This window comes from Miscanthus floridulus, chromosome 10, assembly GCF_019320115.1.
Source record: "Miscanthus floridulus cultivar M001 chromosome 10, ASM1932011v1, whole genome shotgun sequence".
Taxonomy (NCBI): domain Eukaryota; kingdom Viridiplantae; phylum Streptophyta; class Magnoliopsida; order Poales; family Poaceae; genus Miscanthus; species Miscanthus floridulus.
This window is the reverse complement of record NC_089589.1, coordinates 19,370,482-19,380,594: the sequence shown is the minus strand read 5'-3', so window position 1 is coordinate 19,380,594 and position 10,113 is coordinate 19,370,482. Positions and strand designations below refer to the sequence as shown.

Below are 10,113 nucleotides of genomic sequence, written 5' to 3'. Positions count from 1 at the left end.
AACCCAACCCGACCCGAAGACTCACGCGAAGTGGAGGCAGACAACAAAACCAATCAGACATGTGCCTTGAGAATTTTCTAGACTTTTTGATACTTTGGGTATTTTCCTAGAGCTAAATCATCTTTTGGAAGCTTTTTGAGATTTTTTTCATGTGTTCTAGATATTTTATTTTGATTTGTTATATCACTATGTATCTTTATAATTGTTCTAAAAAAAATTAGAAGCTTAGAGACATTTTTTAATTTAAAAATCTTATATTAGAACTTTTTAATTAAAAGAACGGCCTTTAAGCAACTCTAAATCTTCTTTAGCAAGGTTATATGAGCAAAATGTCTGAACCAAAATACGTTATTACCGTGGGAGCTTGTAGGATTATAGGGGGAATGTTCAGTACAGATTCCTATAGCACTGTTCGGGGAGTCGATAAGTGAATTCTTTTGGATGTCTACTTGCTGGGTTGTCCATCTAAACTGGACAAACAAAGTAGAGGGGGGCCAACATTAAACACATCTACTTTTTACTGGATCAATCGCTTAAGAACTGAATCGATCTTCTAACTCTGCTAGTTATTGATCGATTGCAACATTAAACACATCTACATCTACTTTGTAACGGTGAAATTGGAAAGGGAAATTTAGAATCACTAGTGACTGTTAATCAGATAAGAAAATATTACTGGATGATTTATGGTTATGGATTACCTGCTGCTGGTGGTGGAAGGCAGCCGGCGGTGGGTGTCAATTTTGGACAGGCGGCGGCGTGGCCGTGGCAACCGGCGGCGTGGCGTGGCGTCTCACGTCCGGACTCCGGTCTCCCAGCCCAGCAGTACCAGCGCGGCGCAGTGGTGTCTGGCGAACTGGCGAAGGAGAAGACAGGAAGACAAACAGCAGCGTTTGGTCGAGAAACGAATGAAGCCAGAGCCACGACACTTTGACGCTTCGTAATCCAAACAATAATGAAGGGAGCAGCAGCAACTAGATAGGCCTAAATGGGCTGCTTCCTATTGGGCCTCAAATACACTTTGACGTTTGGAATGAAACAGCTAATACGTACATGTGTTGCTCAAACAAACAAAGCTAATACGTACATGTATTGATGTATATTAACTATATATACTAGAGGATTAGCATCTTTCATCCATCAATGCGGTTGCGGCGGCGCTACGCGGCGTTCCTCCGCCGGGCGTCCGCCCTGCCGTCCCTGCCGCTGGTGGCCTCCATCCACGCCGCCATGCACCGCCGCGGGCTCCCTCATCCACGGCTACTCAGCCTGCGGCGACCTCGCCTCCGCGCGCGCCTTGTTCGATGAAACGCCGCCGACGCTCTCGTCCCGCACCGCGCTCACCGGCGCGCTCTCGGCGCACGGCCGGTGCGCAGAAGCGCTGGCACTGCTCGCCGTCCCGGAGGCGGTGGCGGACGACAGGGCGGTGACGGTGCTCCTGGCGGCGTGCGCGCGCGCCGGGATGGTGGCCGAGGGGAGGCGCGTGTTCGCGAGGGTGCCCCGCCCCGCGCTGCAGCACTACACGTGCATGGTGGAGATACTGGGGCGCGCCGGGGAGGTGGAGGAGGCGGAGCGGCTCGTGGCCGGTATGGAGGCGCGCCCGGACAGGGTCATCTTCGCGGCGCTCCTCGCGGCGTGCCACGTGCACGGCCGCGTCGACGTTGTGTGATGGACTACACAGTATATGGCTACCCTGTTAGGTTGTTGCTACTTGTTATTTTGATTAGTGTCATCGTTGGGCCTGTAAAACGGCTTGTAGGCCGCAAGGTGCGTTACTATTGATAATCGCTGTGTGGGAGGTTGTGAGGACAGCGAAAATTAAGAAACCAAATCCCCTTTCTCTTCTTCCTCACCAGTGCTTCCTGCTCGAGGCGGCTCCGCCGTGCTCTCTGCCACGCGTGCACGCCGGTCACCTCTCAGTATCCGACTAGGATCGCCACATCTGGTATCAAAGCCGTTCCCTCCTATCGCTCGCTCCGGATCCATAAAATCCCACCGAGGTCTCGCGGGATGGATCCACTCCGATCCCGATTGCTTCTCCGGTTGGTCCGACGAGCTCACCAAAACCGCCGCCGCCGCCATTACCCAAACATCACCGCCCGTTGGCGCGTAAAACCAAACCTCCAACCCTAACATCCCGCATGGCGACTGCTGAGGAGAAATTGGATGCGCTCGCGGCGCAGATGAAGTCGATGTTGTTGCTCATGGAGACCTTCAACCGATGGCGCCCAGAGGTCGATCACTTCTCCACCGAGCTCAGCAAGGATGTCAAGAATCTCACATCACGCATCGAGGCGTTGGAAGCTCAATCTCAGTATGCTCCGCCTTCGGCCCCGACACGCAAGGAAGAGCGGCGGGCCAAGGGCTACGGCGTCGAATCGACTACACAGGGGTTGGACAAGGGGACTATGGTCAGTATACTGGATCCCCACCTCACCTCATTGACTTGGGTGATACCTCACAGTATTATCATCATCCTCAGTGTCGTATTGTAACACCCCTGGTGTTACGAGCTTGCTTAGCACCGAGATTGAGGCCCGAGAGAGATTAGCCAAACAAGTTTTCGAGTTTTAAAAATTTAAAACGCACATGAAATGATAAGCGAATCATATGTGACTCACTTTTGTGGACTCAACTAAATATCCAAGTTAACTTAGTGCGTAAAAGTGCTAATGAAAATCCTAACAAGAAGAATGGGATAAGTTATTTTAATTGTTTGGCACGAAAAACAATTCATATAAACAAAAATAAAATATAACTTGTGTGTAGTACTTAAGTAAAGTTGAAAGTGCAACTTTAATTTTTGAAAACGAATGTTGTTAACCAGTGTTCTTGGGAGCTCAAAAGGTGAATTGGAAATTAAAATCAACTCTTTTTGTTAAGTCGGTAAACACTTGAACCATGTTTAAAGTGCCATTTTTAGCGAATTATATTGAGCAAAATAATTAAATAGTGCCTAAATATTTTGTTCCTATGAGTTAGTATGAAGTATGGACTATTGCATGGCATACTTCTTGGATGGAGTTAACAAGGTTTAGACCTTTTAAAATTTTAGCAAAAGGGCTGGTAGCTGTTAGTCCAAAACTGAAATCTTTAATTTTTCTAAGTATGGAAAGGTAGTAGACAATTCCATTTTCGCAATTAATTTCTGAAAAAATTTAGTTAAACACTATAGCTGTGTTTTGGCACTGTTGATTGCACCGAAGTGTGATCTTTGTAATGGAGTAGGGGTAATAGGGGTTTGAGCTCATTTGGGCCATGCAAAAATCTCGAGAAGTTGCAAGAAGGTCACGGTTGTTGGCGGTTGTGACCCGTGGCCGCGGTCACCATGTCGGTTCGTCACTCCATAGCCGTTGGTCAAGCTCTGTCCCGTAGGCTATGCCCTGCTGCACGCGTGCCGTCGTCTAGCCCATTGCTGCGCACGGCTGCCGGCTATGGCGAGGTTGGGCCGCTGCACTGCCGCGCTGCTGTTGCACGCCTTGATCGCGTCCTTGGCAGTGCCGAGCATGCCACCGAGGCCCCTCGCGCATGCCACTGCTGCGTACCGTGCCGAGACCATGACGTGCCGAACTGCTGTGCCTTGGTTGCAGCTGCCCCATCATGCGCAATGCACTCTCAGCCGCGCACCTCACCTACGCGCCGCACTGCTCTTGTCGTGTTGCCTGGCCTTACCGAGCTAGTCCCACCACGAAGCTGCAGGGAGGGTGTAGCCTCGCGCACATGAAGCAGTCGTCGTGTCGCTACCCTCCCCGCGCACTGTTTTGTTGCACCGGCCCCGCGAGACAGCCTTGCGCGCGATCACTGTTTCGCTACCGCTGTCCGCGTCCCACCAAGGCCGAGCCATCCCATCCCGGCACTCCACGACATGCTCTCTCTGAGCCTCACCCGTGTAGACGCCCTCATTTCATTAACGCAGCCTCAGCCAAAGTTGGCCGAGCCTTGAAGGGTCTCTGCCTCGTCTGCCCTTTACCGCCGATGGAACCACGCCGCTTCGCAAGTTAAATGCGCGTTGTCCATGATATCTCATCTCAATTCAGTGCTCCAGTAGCTAGGAATAGAAGCTAGCTAGCAGCCTGACCCGTACCAAGGCACAGGCAAGCCCTATTGCTTGCCAGATTCGAGTTTTTGCTCACCGCCGATCGGTTTCGCCGCCATGCCGTACTCGTGTTGAGGGTGAGCCTCTTGTCACCAGTAGTAGTTCAATTGATGAGTGTTTTGAGCTCTCCTTGACCCCATCGTGCCGGTGCTCACCTTCTTTTGGTCAGAAGCTTCATCGGCGATGAGGTGACGCACCGGTGTCCGCCTCGGAGCATCGCTGCCCTGCTAGCTCGCACGTGGCCAGACCACCTCAGCCTTTCCCGATTTCAACCGTCACCACCGCGTGCACCTTGGTGAGCTCTGACTGCTTTTCCGCCATTGCGTTACCTCCATAGTATATCTTGTTCACATAGCTTCATAGTATTTTCAGGAGTTATCTAATTAAATTGAGATGCTTAATGTAACAACCCGGGTTTTTGGTAAAGCCAAAAATACGAACTTTTTAAAAATTTTCCTGCAATGAGTGAAACATGTAGTTGCTAGATCAAACACGAGTCCAACTCGCTAACAAGACGTTGCATACATGTAGATGGTTTGTAGCCAGAGTTTTCGAGTTGTCCTGTGTTTGAGTCTTGGTTTCATTTTGGAGAAGCACAATCTATAGCAACTCCCTTGGATTCCTCGCGGGATTATTCTGACTCTCCCGTGATCCTCTCATTCTATTAAAACCTGGACCAACGAGACCAAGCCCCGACGTTTCCCTTCTGGAACCTTCCTAGAATGCTCACCTGCCCGTGCCTCCAAATGATCGCCACGTCGTACCGGCTGTTGCATCAACGCCGCGAACACCGGCGCACTCCTCACGAACCCTAGCGTCAATTTTTGGTAAATCATCTCTCCTAAATCCTTGGCTAGTGGGCTGCACAGGCATGCATGCTCCTGCGCCTATTTGGCTAACAACGTGGAGCACGTATAGAAGTTGCATGCTCCTGTAGTCGTGCGCCTGTGGCTTGTATAGGAACCACGTAATTAGGAAGCCATCTGGAATGCACTACACAAGCCACCGTGCAATGTATACATGTATATATGATCATGTACACATACGTATACTAATGCCCAATAGCAAGTGTGCAGCCCAGTCCACCGACGTGGCCCAGCCCAAGGCAGCACGCTGCTGAGCCGCCTGTCCTCAAGCGCCCGCACACGTAAAGCTGCCGCCGTCATTGCATGCCTCTGTACATCCCTAGGACCCGATCGTCAGCCGCGAGAGCCAAGAACAGTCGCTCGTTCCACGCATATGAAGTCGCTGCGCTCTGCATGTGCATCACCCAGCGGGAACCACATGTCAGTTGCAGAATAATGGGAATCCGAAGACCTCCGTCGTCATCTTCCCCAACCGCCCGAGACTGCTTTTCTGCTTTTTCGCTGGCGTCCAGAGCGAGCAGGAAGCAAGCACCGCGTGCTCCTTACGCGAGAATAGCTGACGTCGCCGCTAGTAGCCCCACCAGCCAGCCGCACGGACCAAACTCGCGTACGCTCAACGTGAAGGAGCCACGGATGCTGTTAGCTTTCCCGACGCCCGGCCGTTTCCTTCGTCCTCTCCGTACCGAGACGCTCCACTGCTTTCCGTCAACAGCAGCCAACGCTGATGGATGCCCACCTGCTCCCAGCATCGGATGCATGCCACGTCGCGCGCCCATCACATCAATGGCACAGACGCCGGGGCCTTGCCCTGGAACCCTAGCCGTCCGCGCCCATAAGTAGCTGAGCCGCCACCATCTTCTTCTTCCTCCCTGTGCGCCGCCCCTCTTCTTCTTCCTCCAAGCCGCCACCATCTCATCCTCGCTGCCCTCCAGTCTGGGCGTAGCGTCTGGAGCCCCCCCTCGCCGGTCGCGGACACGATCCATCGCCCCAAGCCAAGCTCCTTCCCCGCCCGCGACGTGAGCACGTCGTGACGCCACGCCATCCTAAGCCTCTGTACCAGCGCCATGGCACCACGACGACGCCCACGCATGCGGCATCGGCACCCTCTGCCCCTGCCCACACTGCCCAAGGAGCTAGAGTCCACAGCGCCGCGCCACGCCGGAGCCGCACGGACGTCGTCAAGCACGCCGCCATCGCGAGCACCTCCCACCCTATGACACTATCCTCCACGTCGTCGTCCTCGCCGGAGCACACCGCGACACCGCCACGGGGAGCCACCTCGCCAACGACCGAAGCCACCATGGGAATGCCTTCTGCTACCGCCGAGCCCTCCGTTGAGGTCCTCAGCCTCAAAGCCTCACTTTTTGTGCGCTACCTAGTTGTCTGCCTGTCCGGCCTTCGAGCCAGCAGTGTCTTCCGCTACCCCCGCACAACGGCGCTCTCTCGACACCGCCCACACCACGCAGACGCAGCCAAGGCTCGAGCTGTTCAGCTGTTCGCCAATCTTGCTGGCCCAGCCGTCGAACCGTTTCCTTGATGAGAGGCAGGGATGGATGCTGCCGCTGCCGATCATGAACTATCGCACATGCCTCGGCCCAGCACCTGCACGCACACACATGCACGATGCAGCATGGCGCCCCGCGTGCCCGTGTTGCTCGCGCCAGCCATCACCTTGCCGACCACCCAAGCCCTGGTCGTCCGTCGTCTAGCCAAATGGCCACGCCGCGGTTCCCGACAGACTCGTCCGGTATTGCACCAAACACATAGCGGTCGCCCTTCTGCCCTCGCCTTCAGGGGACACAGAAGCCCAAGGTGCCAGCTTTCGAAGCTGCTTGCCGTCCTTAACCTTACATAGGCACGTCGACACGATCACGGACACCTGCACACGCCACCGCACGGTCCTGTGCAGCCAAGGAACCACATCGAGCTCTCAGCCTAGCACGCCGTCCTGCACCTTTCCGACCACTTTGGCAATCTCACCGACCATGTTGGCAACCTTTCCGACCACTTCGGCAATCTCACCGACCACGTTGGCAACCTTTCCGACCACTTTGGCAATCTCACCGACCACATTGGCAACCTTTCCGACCACTTCGGCAATCTCACCGACCACGTTGGCAACCTTTCCGACCACTTCGGCAATCTCACCGACCACGTTGGCAACCTCACCGACCACTTCGGCAATCTCACCGACCACGTTGGCAACCTTTCCAACCACATTGGCAACCTTTCCGACCACCTCCGCGATCTCACCGACCACATCGGTGAAGCTCTCCGACCACCTTGGCCAGCCTTCCAACCACGACGGTGATCTCACCGACCACCTCGGTGACATCTTCGACCACCGACGAAAGCCCCTTCCTGCTTATCCTTATACTCGTTCGTACACTTACGATATGTGATTTTGATCTATTTATATTTGTCTGCACCGTGCCCTTGTGCAGGTCTACCCATCCCCCTCGCTATGGGATGTGCTACTCCGCAGTCATGTCGAGTTGTTGCGTCTTTCGGTCGTGTTTGGTTCTTATAGCTGGTTGTTGGTGTTGTTGCCTATGTGCTGAGCCTTCGAGCTGGCTAAGGGATCGTACCTCGTTCGGACGTTACGATCGCGGGATCCGTCTCGCCATGACCATGATGCCGAGTGTAACTCAACCCCTCGCTTTTTAGTTGGCTTCATAGTACCACGAGTGTTAGCTCCTGTCTTTGGCCCTAGAACATGGTCGTGATGGATTCGATGTCGATACTAACATCAATGCGGATATCACCCGCACGCCTTGAGCCCTCCATGGCCAAGTCCTGTGGGAGATGACCTGGAGATAACAATCGTGGAACGATGGGTGCCAACCCATTGGTATAGCTTGTGGCCACGAGTTCGCCTCGCCATGACCATGGAGCTACGCCACTCTTTTACTTTTACTTGCCTCTTCGTGCACAAACCCTCGTATGCTTGTACCTTGTATGACCATCGCATTTCCTTGATTCCCGCGGTGACAACCGCACCGCTATGAATTAGAGAGATGTCTTAGTGCCAGTGCACCTAAGTCGGGTACCCTACGAGTGGTTTGCGCACTTGTACTCTTTAGTGAGTCGCTCCTTCCAATGCCCTGTCTTCTGTCATGGCGTGTGTGTTGGAAGGAGCAGACCTCAGTTCCTTGCTGTTATTGCCCTATTAGCCGCTCTGTTTGATTCCGCCGTGTCCATGGCGATTGGATCAAAGACCGGACTATATCTTTTTAGCTAGCGAAGCTATAGTCTATGTCGTACCTCAGACCCGTGCGTGTCGACCCGATCGGCCGTCTAACACCATCTTCCCGAAGATGTGTCTGAGAACATGACATGGATGTACCTAGCTAACCCTCGCTTCTTTTGTTTTGCTGAGCAACTCTCTTCTCGGCTCCCGACGTTATTATGTCGTGAGGATCGAGAGAACCCGTTGCTGTCCAATCTCTTTGCGCTACCGCTTTCTACCATAGCGGGCGAGCTGAAGTACATTGGAGCCAAGTCACAATAGTGTTATCGTTCCTGTTTGCTACTCGTGTCCAATTGTGACTTGCGGGATAAGGCTATAAGAGCCGAACCCCGTCGTTCTTCTTTCTTGGGGCTCGACTTCCAATCCCCGTCAATTCAATGACACCGGATCAAAAGATCGTGAGCCGTGGTGTTTGCTCTGGATAAGCTCTGGCTTAAACCATTTATCGTAAAGCCATACCGGCTTGGCCATGACTTAAGCTTGTGCTTAGCAAACCACCACTTGTGATTCTTGGCCCGAGGAAATTGGACAACCGCCGAGAGGGCCAAGCCGTGTATCTTTTATTGTCTCATTGGTGTTATTGGATCTTCCTGCGCCTTGTCGTCTTTTCGGGTGTCGAGTGTTCTCTTGCCTTGCGTGACGCTTAGCGGAGTAGCTGGCGATCGGACCAAGAGAACGTGGACGACGACAAGGACTGCGGAATGGAGTCGACGCAGGAGGAGGTGACCCTGCTAATGGAACACCAACAGATGGAGAATTGTACCACTGCTACCTCTACATCACAGGTGTCATGGCAGCACCCTCTTTTAGAGAATCCTATTAGACATTGCATAATATCTAGAACTGCTAGCGCTTTATAATTATTCCTTTGCTAGAACTTTGATGCATGCTACTACCAGAGCCATTATTACCCTGATGCAACCCACTCTACCACGTCACCCTGCTTTGCGCATTCGCTCGCTTATATATGCTTACTTGCCTGCTTGCTTGCATATTACACCACTATACTTATTATTAACTCCACTTCGCATTATATCGGGGATGTGATGCTGGTGGTGCACCCCTTGGGAATGGTTTGGCCATGGGTGCCAGACTTGGTGGTGTGTGAGCATGCTGCGTGTGTCTTGGGTGTGTGGAGAGTGAGGGTTGTGTCGACCGAGCTGGAATAACGACGAGCTTGGGGCGAGTCTTGCCATGTGGTGCTACCTGGGCACTTGGATATGGAGTACCTGTGGCGGGTAAATGGTAATTGGAGGTGGCCTTGGGTGTGAACCTTGGAGAGGTGGAGCCCGGGGTGGAGGTGCTATGGTGGCACGGTAAATGGAAACCCTGATGAAGACATTCTGGCTTGGTCACCCCTAAGGACTTACTAGTACTCAGATTCATCGGGAAGCCTTACATCCCACTCACCTTATATGGTGCGGGACGGTCGGACTACTTGGTAGAGCGGTGCCACTACTGCTAGGCAAACGTGTGCAAGGAGGTACGAGGTGCGCGGTTCCCCCCCCCCCCCCCCCACACCCTTCCGAGACTTTAGGAGGCCTTGTGGACCCGGCTCCTGACATCTGGAGGGCCCCGGCTCTGTCTACGACTCACAGTATCAGCCATCCCAGACTAGACTTGGGATGTTCTAGGGCTGAGAGGTAGGGTGGCATCGTTCTAGGCTAGCAAGCGGCCGGAATCTGCCTAGACGGGGCACCGTCGAGGATGGCTATCTTGTGGGTATGTAAAACCTCTGCAGAGTGTTTGGTTGATCGATCGATACATATGCTGACTTGTCGGCTATGGACCTTTCCTGGGTTTCGCTTAAACTAGATAGGAGATGAGTCCTTTCCTCCCTCCAGGGTTTGGGGTATTTTCCGGCCGTGAGCTAGGGGCTGCGGGCCATTGAGACAAGTGCC

At 53.3% G+C, this 10,113-nt stretch overlaps 1 pseudogene; it reads left to right on the top strand.

The window, feature by feature from the left end:
- Nucleotides 1-1,143: 1,143 nt before the first annotated feature.
- On the top strand, nucleotides 1,144-1,791 carry LOC136486025 (pentatricopeptide repeat-containing protein At5g08510-like; annotated as a pseudogene).
- The last annotated feature ends 8,322 nt before the right edge of the window (nucleotides 1,792-10,113 follow it).